Here is a 14625-nt window from a genome sequence, read left to right on the forward strand (position 1 = left end):
ATACTGAACTGTATGGCAATTTTATGTTAACCATTTTGAGGAAGTGTGAAAATGTTAAAGACAGCAGCTATATATTACATAGTTCTGCCCAAAATGCATACATGTTCTAATTTTTCCACATATCTGCCAACACTTATTAATTTCCGTTGTTTTAATTATAGCCCTTCTATTGGGCAGGCAGTAGTATGTTAATGTGGTTTGAATTTGTGGTACCCTAATGAACAGTGGTCTTAATCATCTTTTTACGTGGTCATAGACCACTTGTATAACTTCTTTCAAGAAATGTCCATTCAAGTCCTTTCCCCCTTTTAAAATGGCTTCTCCTTTTATTATTTGGTTGTGAGAGTTTATATATTCTGGACACAAGTTCCTTGTGAGATACCTGATTTGCACATATTTTCATACATCCTGTGTGTTGTCTTTTCACTTTCTTAATGTTATAAATTGTATTATAAACATTGTTCATTTCCATGTAGTCCAGTTAATCAGTTGCTTTTTGTTTGTTTGTTTGTTTGTTTCTGTTGCATATAGTGATGTCATATCTAAAAAACATACTCCTAGATTTTCTTATAAAGTTTTATACTTTTAGCTCCTTAAGTTTTCATGAATGGTGTAAGATAGGGTTCCAAATTTATTCTTTTGCATTCAACTATGCAGTTGTTCCAGCAGGTTTGAAATTGGGAAGTGTGAGTCCTCCCACTCTTTCCTTTTTTAAGATGTTTTGACTATTCTGGGTCCCTCAAATTTTAGCATCAGCTTGTCAATATTGGCAAAGAAAGTAATAAAAGCTAACTGTGATTTTGATAATGATCACACTGAATCCGTTGAATCAATTTTGGGAATATTGCTATCTTAACAATACTAAGTTTTTTAATCCATGAACATGGGATGTCTATTTATGTTTTATTCTTTAATTTAAGTATGCTTTGTAATTTTCAATATACAGGTTCTTCACTCTTTTTATTAACTTATATTTGAGTGTTTTATTCTTTTTGGTGCTACTTTAAGTGCATTTTTTATTTCAATCAAGTTTGTTATAAATGCTTAGAAATACTATTTTTTTATTGATCTTGTATCCCATCACACTATAAGTTATTTATTGCCTTTAGTAGTTTTCTAATAGGTTCCTTAGAATTTCCTATATATGATATCATGTGATATACAAATACAGATAGTTTTACTTGTTCCTTTTAGTCAGGAGTCTATTTCATGTTTTCAAAACCATGAAAACACTATTTTAAAATTTTTTTTTTTTTTTCAGCGTTTTTTATTTATTTTTGGGACAGAGAGAGACAGAGCATGAACGGGGGAGGGGCAGAGAGAGAGGGAGACACAGAATCGGAAACAGGCTCCAGGCTCTGAGCCATCAGCCCAGAGCCTGACGCGGGGCTCGAACTCACGGACTGCGAGATCGTGACCTGGCTGAAGTCGGACGCTTAACCGACTGTGCCACCCAGGCGCCCCTGAAAACACTATTAAATAGAAGTTAAAACAGTCGATGAACATCTAGGGGGAAGAAGAATTCAATTTGTATTCTTTAAAATTTTGGAAGAATTCACAAGTCAGCCTGTCATTTCCTTTGTGTCAAGTTTTAATGTACTAATTGGTATACACGTGTATACATATAAACATACACATTTTAAAAAAAGTTTTTTAATGTTTATTATTTTTGAGACAGAGACAGAGCATGAGCAGGGGACGGGCAGAGAGAGAGGGAGACACAGAATCTGAAACAGGCTCCAGGCTCTGAGCTGTCAGCACAGAGCCCGACACAGGGCTCAAACCCACAAACAGTGAGATCATAACCTGAGTGGAAGTTGGACGCTTAACCGACTGTGCCACTCAGGCGCCCCAACATACACATTTTTTTAAAGTATGTCTTACGTAATAGGTAAATTTGACGTGCCTAATTCACTTAATTGCGGAAAAAATGTTGTGGTTTTATATCTGTCAATACATAGGGCACTTTAGATAAATCTTGAACACAGGATGATAAATCAGTTTCTCAAAAGAACCCATACATTCATTTTATCTGTTTACGTACTAATTGTTGAGGATTGGAAAAAAATGGAGAGGTTCTGATTAGGAATTAAACTTGTCAAAGCAGACATCTAGAAAACCTGTGTTTAGGGCTTTTCTCTAAAAAAAAAAAAAAAAGAAAAAGAAAAATTATTTATGTGTTTTCTATTAGAAGCCTAACACAACTTATGGAGGTATGTGCTTGAGAAACTATGACAAAAGTGTCTCCCCTTTTCGTATGTGTAAGCTCTCTACTAATTACCTAGATCATCTCAGACAACAGATGGGAGTGCATGGTTGTATTAATTCCAGGAAAATCCCTCTGCCCCATTCCTTTTACTATAGAACAAATTGCCCCTGCCCTTGAATTTAGAATTTATAGAAATTGTATTGGATAGCATTCTTTTCCAAAGTTATCTTGAATTTTATCTCAATTTTGGAGAAGTTATAAGTCAAGGAATTGTCCACGTATAAGTAGTAAATCCTTCTGGGTTCCATGAATTCCTGGTTCTCAGACATCCATATATTTTTTTTTGAAAGCCAGAACATTTCTGCCCATTACCAACACTGGAATATTCCTTCTTACTCTTGCCATTGTGCCATTCTGAAGAGCAGACACCAAATTCTCTGCTAAATTTTAAGCTTTCAATTCTGCGAACATACAATGCACCCAGAGCCATTTGCACCCAGAGACGTCCAAAATGACCATAAAAATATAAGACATTTATTTGTGGAATAAGCACATATTTCTAAAGGAATAGATAAGCATTTGTTATAATCTTAAAATATTGATTTGTAAAATTTAAATGGAGGGAACACTAAATAGTAGAAGGCAATATTTATGCATTGTGCATATAACATCATTCTCTAAAAATAAATATATGTGTTAGCCATAAAAACATACTTTGAATACAGTTTTCAAATAAACCTAACCCTCACTCTTTCTAGACAATGTTTTCATAAAACAGTAGGCTTTTCCCTTGCACAAAGAATATGCTTTTATTTTAAAACTCAAAAACTGTCAAGTAGTAACCTGAAAATGCCTAAAAGGTTTTTTTAAAACACCATCACTGAGAAAAATAATCTTCTAACCTGGTAATTGGTTTTAGCCATAATGTCTCAAGATGTTCTTATAACAGATTATGACTTTCAGTATCTTAAGTTTATCAGGTTTTAGTCATGTAGTTCAAGTGCTGACTTGACAATTTTTAAAAAGTGCTAGTGAAAAAGTTAGAAAAGTAGTTACAATACTTTTTAAAAGACAGCAGTTGGGAGGCCTGGCTGGCTCAGTCAGTAGAGCATATGACTCTTGATCTAAGGGTCATGAGTTCAAGTCCTACATTGTGTATAGAGATTACTTAAAAAAAAAAAATACAGTTAAAGCTATTTTAACTCTAAATGTATTTTGCTTGGAATGAAGCGTAGTGGTAGGTGATGAAGAGATACAAAAAATAACCATCCAGGATAAAAATGCGTATCATTAAAGATTATAGATAAAAACCTATTAATTCTGGTTCTTTTTTAAAGAAAAAAAACACTCACTTAATTCTTATAGCTGGATACAAGTTCTATGACACACAGAAAAAGAATGAATTCAAATTTTTGCTTATTAATCATCCCTTCTTCTATATAATATTAACCAAAACAAATCCAAGGCCAGCCCTGTTTTAAAGGTTAGGATAATAGACTCTTCTTGATGTAAGAAGTTTCAAAGTCGTATTGCAAAGGCATGGATACAGGAAGAGTTAACTAGAGCAAAATATGCACTGTAAAGGGAAAAAAAAGACACTTCCGTCGGAACTAAAATAACACAATCCAAATATATAATTCTATTGCCACTTTCCTATATATATTCTACACCAAATATGTAAATAATATGTAATTATATGTGTATATATTTTTTCAAAGAATCTGAAGAATCAGTAGTTAGTATTGTGTATTCTTTACCTGCTTTGTTCAAACACCAGAGCATCTAGACTGTAGATTTTTGTGATTGTTAAAGTCCATTTGTGATGTATTTTCTAACAAGCTCTAATAGGACTAATGGGCTCTTCTGTTTATTAAATGAAAACCTATATCCCTTCAGCTTTTATCACCTAGGGTCACAAAAGAGAATTAAGCCCTAATGCCTAAAGCATCTATTTGGTGTAATGAATTAATTTTTCCCCCATGCATCTAGAATGATACTAGCTAAGTACTATGCTTGGGAAACTTGAAAACAAGATGAAGGAAAGGAAAGGGAAGGGAAGAGGGAAGAGAAGGGAAGAAAGAAAGGAAGGGAAGAAGAAAAGGAAGAAAGAAAGAAAAACACTTGAGTAAAATTATATGCTTCACTTTTTTTTGTAAAATTAAATTTACTACTACATTGTAAGAATTAAAATCACTTAGAGTTTCAGGTTTCGTTGAATATCCAGTGATCAACATAAAGCATCAGTATCCTGCTCCACTCGTGTTATAAATGGACCTATAATATAGATTTTTTAATATAGCCAAATATTCTCCAGCTATCAACTGCCAAGGTCGATACTGCACTAAATCATAAATAAATACCTCTAGAACCACAAATCCAAACATCAAAGGAAAAAAGGAGGTGGATGCTTGGCACTACTCAGTAATGGTATTATTTGTGCAGATTTGTGCAAAATCTGTTGCATTTTTTGCTATATGCAAAGAATTTTGTATGTTAAAATATAAATAAAACTATATTTGTCTTTTCTCACTTAAGCACTTGCTGGTGAAATGCTGTCTGTACTCCAAAGCAATGCCTGTCTTCCACTGTCCTCTGTGGTACAACCAGAGTTCACAGCATTTGAATGCCATCCCATTTCCTGTTAAGGACCTAGGACAAAAGCTACAGACAGGCTGATTAGTCTAAAGTGGCCAGATTTAACAAATAAAAATTTAGGTTGCTCAGCTCAATTGGAATTTCAGAGAATTAACATATTTTTCTATGAGCATTTCCCAAATATTGCGAAGGGCATCATTGTTTTTATGAAATTCAAACATAAGTGTCTGTCTTGTATTTTATCTGGCTATCCTACAGTAACCATGAAAGGTGATATTTAGGTTTATAGGTTAACATTTGTACCTGTTGAGCACAAAACCATGTTGACAAATTTACCAGTGCATTCTTTCAACAAATATGTTTTTTTATTGGTTTGCATTGTTCCAGGTCTTTTAAATGGTCAGATTATGAGGCTGATAGCAGGGTCTTATGTGCTGGTTGAATGCTGGTCCCATGCCTGAGTCCTCTTCATTCTTCAGCTCTGCCATTTTTGAACTTTGATCTAGGTCCCTGTATTATCCTCCAACATAGTGCTGTCTATAGGCAGAAAAGAAGCATTTTTTCCTAACCTGCATCTTTCTTTAAAAGCAAAGATATTTTTAGCAGAAACCTCTAGAAGAATTCTTCTTTTCCTTTGTTGGCCCAGAACCCAGTTGCATTCCACTGCCAAAACCGGGCATTGACAACATCATTGTTAGTACAGAGCAATTAGGATCCAAGATCTGCAGGAAGGAGTGAAGAGGTAAAACTGGACGTACAGTCTGTTACACAACCCTATTATGTATCCCTTGTAAGCCAGCTTTTCTGTTTCCTGAGATAACAATTTTCTCTCTTTTCTTTTCTCCCTTCATTCCTTCATTCCCTCAGCACACAATTATGAGGGTTTTCCATGTGCAAAGCATTATTCTTGGTGCTTTAGATATTTCAGCAGATAAGTTCTCTATAAACCTTTCATAGCCCTCTCCTCCCTTCTCTGAATCAGCTAATGATTCCTCTTGATAACTAAATTTAAAAAATAGAAGTAATCAGTTAAGAAAGATTCACCTTTCCATCACAAAATATCCTCATGTTTGCTTAGATTCTGATGCCTCTCCTCTGTAATAGTAAATACTGTTTCTTTCTTTCTTTCTTTCTTTCTTTTTTATATCACTCCTGCCTTCTCAGTGGTTTACTCTGCCATTTATATGTTCTTTTTCCCCACATCATCAATTTTTCCCTCTCTTACTAATTTGTTCCATTAGTACATAATAAACATGTTATATTATCTGCCATCTTGGGGGCACCTGGGTGGCTTAGTGGGTCAAGCATCTGAGTCTTGGTTTCATCTCAGATTATGATCCTATGGTTCATGAGCTTGAGCCCCACGTCAGGCTCTGTACCTTGATCGTGGGATTCTCTCTCTCTCCATCTCTCTCTGTCCTTCCACTACTCATGCTCTCACTCACTCTCTCACAATAAATTAATAAAGTTAAAAAATATCTCCCATCTTGAAAACACATTCTCCCTCAATAGATGTATGTTTTTCCATTAGCCACTAAATTTCTATACTCTCCGTCTAGGCACAACTCCTCAACAATATCATACATTTATTTTTACAATATTTCACATTCACTTGCGAAGTCCATATTCCATTGAAACTTCATTGATCAACATGATTAAGAACCTTCCTTTGGAGTATTCCAGTGGTCATTTTTTGGTACTCACTTTAGGCCACCTTTCATCATGCTCTACACTTGACCAATGAATACTTCCTAAAATACTTCTTTCCTCAGTTTTCATGATGTCTCACTCTTCTTCCCCCACCCCCCCTATTTTTCTTTCTCAGTTTGTATGTGCTATCCCTTTCTCAGATGAATTGTTTAGGATTTGTAGCTGGCGTCTATTTTCTTCTCTGCAATATCCTCTCTTTTGTTTATCTTATAGATTCACATGTCTTTAAATAGCATATGTGAGATAATGATTCCCAAATACTTATCTTACTGAACTATCGCATTATATCTCATTGATTCTTGGTATTTCCACTGAAATGTCTCACAAGCAAGACAAACTCAAAAAAACAGCCCTTGATTTTCCTTCCTCTTTTCCCACCAGAAATCAACCAATCAGGTTAATAATCCTGTTTCTCTACTAATCTTTCTCATGTCAGTGAATTCCTAGACATGCCACCCAATTATTTTAATTTGAATTTCTTCTGCTCATTGCCAACCATATTCATACAAACCCATATACATTACCTGTCAGTGGCAAATTCTTGTGCCTCAATTTAGAAAATATATCCTAGGGGTTGGTTGAGCATCCAACTCTTGATATCAGCTCAGGTCACGATCTCATAGTTGGTGGGATTGAGCCCTGCTTCGGGCTCTGTTCTGACAGCACAAAGCCTGCTTGGGATTCTGTCTCTCCCTCTCCCTTTGCCCCTCCCCTGCTCATGTTTGCATACTCTCTCCAAAAATAAACTTTAAAAAAAAATTAAGAAAATATTTGAATTTTTTTTTCTCTTTAACTCTACACCCACCACCTTCAACATCATTTTCCATTTAAAATACTTTGATGGCCTTCTCAGAGGTTCCTCTGACTCCTCTTGCTTCTCTAATTCATTGGTGATCGTAAGATCACCAAACTGACCTCTAAGAATGTGGTCATGTGATGTATGTCCGCTACATCAAATTTTCCAATGACTCCCATTTGTACTTAGAATAATGTCCAGGCTCTTTACCATGGTCTACAGAGCCCAAAACAATTTGGCCCTTGTCTAGCTCTTTAACCTTACCTCATGCCATTTCCCCTTGTCTGACAATTTACAAACCACATCAAGTCTCAGCTTTACCACTTTTGAAGAAGTATGAAAAGACCTCGAGTCTTACATTTGCCATATAAAATTAGACTGCCCATGTAGGCGGTACAGGTTTAACTCCTTTACCATTTCTTTGTGAATTGAAACAGCAAAGTGCTTCTGAGCCAGCCAAGTTCCTAACCTTTGGAAATGCAACTTGCTTTTCACATTAGGATAGTACTCTTGAGGACCACTTCAGGCTCACTTTGACCTCAATTTCTGGGACCGAACTTGACCTGAAACCGAAGGAATTGAACCACCTCACATTCTTTGCTCAACCTTAACCATTGCTACTCATTCAGAAATGATGCCGTTTCATTTCAGACTACTCAGCTTAAATTTTTACTTTGACAAGTTCTTGGCACATTGCAGGCACAGAAATAAATATATTTTAAATAATAAGATATAATCTTTGCCCTTAATGAGCTCTTAGTTTCAAATTCCCCACATCTGTCTCTCAGCTCTATGCCTTTGATTCCAAAATCCCATTTCTTTTTTGTTCACTCCACCCAGATACCCAATCTTACCACAGTTCTTCAGCTTTGAATCCCTTTTTACTTGTTCTACTCTGGAATCTACCCATAAATAGATCTTTTTTCTACATGTGGGGTTCTGTGTTGTTTTGGCACCCACTTTTCCAGAAACGAAAAGACATCTTCTCATTTTTGACTCAGATCCAAATTAGCAGTCAGTAACTTGATAAATTGCCTAATTCAATTTATTAGCAATGTGTACTGTATTCCTTTAGCTTTCCTCTTGAGTTTACTATCTTTATTATATTTTTCAGAGTAGTAAACAGAATATGCCATTCTTCACAACTTTTGTCTATTCCAAAAACACAACAGAGCAGTGATTATTGGTTGGATTGGGACACCCAGTGATTATTCAAGCCAAACACTAATTGAGACACATCAGCCTAATCTTATCAGAGACCTAGATCAGATTATGTCACTAAACTTATTTTATACACAAAATGCTAGACTATAGTGTATTCAAAAGGAATTGAATAGGTTGCAAATCATGCCTATCTGACAAGAAGTCTATATTCTCTAAGTTCCTCCTAAGGGAGATATATCTGAGAAGATAAGTAATGTCAATAATTTTTCAAAGCTTGGGTTTCACCTTTCAGCACACTGTATAAATAACCCAATTTTAAGTGAAGAAGCCAATATTTTAACATAGGTTTCCTTACCGTATCTACAAACTGAGGCATTCTCATGAATGTGAGAGTTCACATGAAGTTCACATGAAGAGTTTAGTCATTTGTTCTGTGTTTGCCATTATAAAGTCTTCTGTAGAAAGCAACATAACAAGGTGACACATGAGAAAGAAAATGGGGGGAAGACATTGTTTCTTATTTAGGATTCACCAGTTCAACTTTACGATTGCATTAGTTTCCTGTGGCTGCTCTAGCAAATTACCACCAACTTTGTGGTAGAACAATGCACAGTCTCTTACAGATTTGAAGTCTGAAATCAATTTCATTAGCCAAAATCAAGGTGTCAGCAGGCCTATACCTCTCTGGACGTTCCAAGGGATGACTTGTTGTCTGGTTCATACACTTCTTCTAACAGAGATTAGTACCTACATATCCTTGGTCTACTCAAAGACTTAAGCCTACTATAATGACCTTGTGCAACCTATGAATCTGTTTTTTCTATAAAATGGGCTAATCCTGAGGTGCCTGGCTGAACCCAACTCTTGATTTCAGCTCAGGTCATGATCTCATAGTTCCTGAGATCAAGCCCCTCACCTGGCTCTGTGCATGGAGCCTGCTTAGGATTCTCTCTCTCTCCCTCTGCCTTGCTTGTGCTGTCTCTCTACCTCAAAATAAAGAAATATTTTCAAAAAATAAAAAAATGGGCTAATCCAATATTTCAGAACCTAATGAAATGAAACGAATTAAAGTTATAGTAGAGACAGTTACATCATCTTCTAATTTACATTTATCATTAGCTTTATGGTTTAATATAAAAACTCTTTGTGTCATTTTAAATAACCACAATTTTTCAAGAGAAAATTGTGTTTACAAAAAAAGAAAATTGTCAGTGTTTTTATGTGACTGCATCTAATCACTGTTGAACTATAGCGCTTCTCTGAATTTTTCCAGTTTGCTATTTTAGGTTATTGGAGGTTTTAGCATATTAAGAAAAGGTAATCAAATCCCTGATTGCCCAGACATAATACCACAAAAGCAAATGCCAAAATATCTCTTAATGTTTCAAAAATTAATTATCAGTGGACTGATGAGAATTATCTGGACTTTGCCATTGGAAACGCAGACGTCCTTGTTCTAACTTAAACTTATCAGCCAAGTAATCTCTTCCATTATGTGTAGAGTCAGGCTAAGTGAAAATAATATTGGCAGTCAGAGTAAGTTAAAGGGAAAATGAATGCATTGCTTTTAAACCACTCTAAATTATATACCTCAAGGCTTCTGAAACTTACTAAGACAGCCAAAGCTTTTTTGGAATATCTGAAGTAGAGAAAACTGTCAAATTGATACAGGCATTTGAGAGAGAAGTTGCTTCTTGGTAAGAAGGAGACACTGATTGAGACATATCAACCTAATCTTATCAGAGACCTAGACCAGAGTTTGGATAAATAAATTTTACATTGTGACAATAAATAAAAAGCAATACATTTCTGTTCCTAGTACAGCTAAGAAACTAGTTCTCTACTTTGCCTATAACAGCATCAGCTTTGCCCACATTGATGTTTATTTAAGTCATTTTATTATAATGCCACATTTTAAAAGACCCTAGAATGTTGGAACTAGAATATTTGCTTCCTGAAGCAAGTTTTCAAATAAACCATATTGATACCTATGTAAAAGCTTAGACTATATCTTGCCTAATCACCGAACATATTTATGTATTGTGACCTATATTCCAGGATCTTTAATTCTCATGTTATACATGGTTGGCTATTTTTATTATTCAAGTCCTGACTCAGATGTCACCTACTAAGGGAAGCATTTCATTACACCTATTCTAAATTAGTATTTCCTACCCAGTTGATCTCTGTAACATCACCCTATTTTATATTTTGTGTATTTGTCTCTTTTCTGGATTTACCTTCTGCCTGTCTTTCTAGAGCATGTAAGCTCTATGAAAACATGGGCCCGATGAAAGACCCATTTACTTAGTAAATATTTAAGTAAATGAAAGGCCCGCAACAATTTGCTAATTCAAAAATTCTTTTTGAATCTTGGAATTCTGTGATTACATAATATCTGGCATAGTTAGGTCTCTAAAATTGGCAAACTCTAATGACTTCCAATATGCAAGAGATACCCTGGAGGTTGGGAAATTCAGAAAGTATTAAAGATCCTTGCTCTCGGGTCACCTAGGTTGCTTAGTCAGTTAGGCATCAGACTCTTGATCTCTGCTCTGGTCATGATCTTATAGTTCGTGAGATCAAGCCCCTCATTGGACTCGCAGCCTGGAACATACTTGGGATTCTCTCCTTCTGTCTCTGCACATCCCCCACCTCAAAATACACAAACATTAAAAAAAAAAAAAAAAAGATCCTTGTTCACAAAGAGCCCTGGAATGCAATTCAAAATTTAAAAGAGAGCCATAGGGTCTTTTTTTTTTCTAGAAACATGACCTACCTACCAAGAATCATACCTTAGACAAATATTCGTTAACTTTAGTATTAACACAAGTAGAAGGAAATGACGATGTTTGTTTGTTGGTTTTTTGTTTTTTTTTTTTTTTTGAGCCTTCTCTGATAGAAAATGTATCAATTAACTCAGACATATGCTGGAGGCTATTTGACCTGCAAGAGATTTTCATACATTAGCTGAGATGTTCTCCTGTACCTTCCTCTACAGAATATTATGAAAAGTTCCAAATTGTTTTTTGTTTTTTGTTGTTTTTTTTTAAATATTTTTACTTCCCTCAGTGCCAGTCCATGTGAAGTGATCCAGAGGCTTGAACAGTAGCAGAAAGAATGCTTGTTACAAAGTGTCATTTCCATTCATGATTTACATATAAGTGGACTGCACGATTCTAGAAAATTTCGGTGGTTGTTCTCATCTATATTTAGGGTTGAATTTATTGTTCCATTGATTTGGTCTGTTATCGCACTGACTTACTAGAAAAACAAGTAGGAGATGCTGTCACTGGTACACAATCAGGAGAGGGCACTTTTGCCTGCCCGTATCCAACAATCACACTTTTCCTGATAAACAAAGCAAACAAAAAAACCCACCTGTCTCGTCTCAATCCTTATAGTTTTGGGTAGGCTCAGTCTGTTCAGCTCCAGATGCAGGCCTTGATTAGTACAAAAGAATTACCAAATTTCACTCTCCTCCTTCAAGTCAATACATAGAAGAAAGATAATAGCGTTTGGCCCTGAATCAAGCTTCATCTGAAAACAGCCCCTTCCCTGGATTTTCAGTTATGTGAGTCAATAAATACCCTTTTAGCTTAAGCTGTTTGTTACAGGTGGATACATTTCCACATGCGAGATGTACATTACCACTTAATAGCCCACGTGTTTTACACGTAATACTGCTGACTTTCCAAAAAGATGATGTTTGGAATCAAAGAAAATATACAAAATTAAAATAAATGTATCTCGAGATTTTCGAAGACTGCCTGTGAAGCGAATGCGAAGTGAAAATTACCTTGTTTCACTCTGTGATTAAACACAGAATCCCCTATTTCCACTAAAAGTTACATGCGCGAAAATATTTACATATAAGGAAAACAACTGTATATGTGTATTCTGTAGACAGATAGGGAAGGGGATACAATAGCAGTAAAGGGGAAGTAAGCTGCTAGTTTAAAAAAGATCTAACATATAAGGTAAAACTGTTACACAAACATGCATAGCTCATAACGGAGATCAGGTACCTTACACACCTAAAGCCACAGAATTGTGTTTTTTAAAGTTTTCAGGTCCTATGATCATTTACAGGGATATTTAGAAAGTCATGAGTTAGGAAACCTTTGGTGTTGACTCTCTAGGCTGAGACCCACATATTTTAGGAATAGGAAAGCCAGTCACTTCAGAGAGAAAAGGACTGCTAATTCTGATGGCAGCCAGGCCAGGCAAACAAATGGTCTAATGCCTCCTGGTGTAGTCACAACTGTCTCTCCATCAATATTGCAAGCTCTTTGAGGCAGAGTTTAATCATGAACATCTTTATAGCCTAAGGATTTCACTTAGCGCCTGGCACAGAAGAATAGAAAGTAAAATATAGTATGCCTGAATTAGCGAGTATATAAAAGAATAAATAAATGAGTAAATGGATTAATTCCTACCAAGTTTAAAAGATTGTCATTTTGAGCTGACTTGTATCTTCAGAATTTCAGGTCACCAAAATAATAAATGCCCTTCAGATACCCACTTGAAAAATCCAGAGTAAAGTGCAGAGTTGCGTATTTTTTGTACATATGCATTGTCATCTGAAGCATGCCCATTTCTGATAAGTCTGCTGCTTGAACGTCATCCCGGAAAAAGAGTGGAACTATATTAAAATAGCCACATATTCTGCATTTGACATTCCTGAAATATGCTAAATAAGAAAATATATAATGAAAAAATATCCTACATTTCCGAATGGGAACAAAAATTACCTAACTGGGGTAGCAATCAAGTATCTTCAACAATATTAAAGTATTTATAATATTCATTATCTTATGCAGTTAAAGGCTGTTTCTGTTTCCATTTGGAAAATCTATGAACTGTGTGGATTTTCTGAAAGATAATACCTATTTTTAGAAGCGAGGTTTTTTTTTTTTTCTTTTTTTTTTTTTTTTTTTTTACTAACAAGTTAGCTCTTTGACAACTCTGTTTTGGGAAATGAAGTAAACTGAGAGTATTAATAATATATAAATGAACATTATCCCATGATCATGAATGTTTTTAAGACACAAAAAGAACGTTGTTTAGAATTCTGAAGGCAGGATTAAATTGATCACAGCAGAATTCAGAGTGCCCTTTGACCTCCTAGCTTTTTATTCTCAGGATATAGCCAAGGTAGCATATAAAGGTTTCAAAAAGTAATTTCACTTAAAATGAAAAAGCAAAATCTTTTGTACCTGCCTGTAAACAACCCAAGACCTTGCTGTAGTCTACACCTAATTCATTTAGACTCTTCAGTTCTCTCAGCCTTGACTTTTAAAGACCAGAATAAAAACAAAGATAATAGCAACATTTCAATGATCTTGATTTTAATAGAAAATGTTATTTGTATGGCTCCTTAGAGTTTAGGAAGAGCTTTCCTAGGTTTTTTTCAAATAATTTTGTTTAACGTTTATTTATTTTTGAGACTGAGAAAGACAGAGCATGAGCAGTGGAGGGGCAGAGAGAGAAAGGGAGACACAGAATGCAAAGCAGGTTCCAGGCTCTGAGCTGTCAGCACAGCACAGAGCCCGAACCAGGGCTCGAACTCGCAAACTGCAAGATCATGAACTGAGGCGAAGTCAGACGCTTAACAGACTGAGCCACCCAGTTGCCCCTTTCCTATGTTTATGTAATTGGAGCTTCTAAATAGGCTCTGTGAAAGTCACAAAAATGGCTCCTTTTGACCACATATGAGCAAATGACTCAGCCACTGTTTCCTATTTTGTAAGTACGACATTTCATGACCCTTTCATAGAAGGTTCTTTACAACACAAATTACCCTACCTATGTGCACACGGGTATCACGAACAATAGATCTTGCCATCTCATATGGCACCTGCCAGGAAAAGAAAATGGCATTACTCATGGCATTCCATAATAAGATATATAACTACAGGAGCAGTGGTATTTGTGAAGGTACTTATTAATTAATTCTAATTAATTCTAATTAATATTTTATTAAATTCTTTGTTGGCAATAGGTTCAGTTATGTATTGCTGTATAACAAGCTACCTGAAAACTTAGAAGCTTAAGACAACAATATCCACTTATTTTGCTCACAAGTCTACAATTTGGTCAGGTCACGGCGTAACAGATTGTCTCTGCTTCAGTGGGATCAGGTGAGGTG

The 14625-nt window shown here is 35.5% G+C and overlaps 1 long non-coding RNA gene across 1 annotated transcript in view; it reads right to left on the reverse strand.

Annotated features, from left to right (window-relative positions):
* Window positions 1–8925, reverse strand: part of LOC122213467 — a 38777-nt gene extending 29852 nt beyond the window's left edge. Inside the window, exon 1 of the long non-coding RNA XR_006199529.1 lies at window positions 8830–8925. This is a non-coding gene — a long non-coding RNA (uncharacterized LOC122213467). The remainder of the gene's footprint in view (window positions 1–8829) is intronic.
* Window positions 8926–14625: the final 5700 nt, after the last annotated feature.

Source organism: Panthera leo, chromosome A2 (genome assembly GCF_018350215.1).
Source record: "Panthera leo isolate Ple1 chromosome A2, P.leo_Ple1_pat1.1, whole genome shotgun sequence".
Lineage (NCBI taxonomy): Eukaryota > Metazoa > Chordata > Mammalia > Carnivora > Felidae > Panthera > Panthera leo.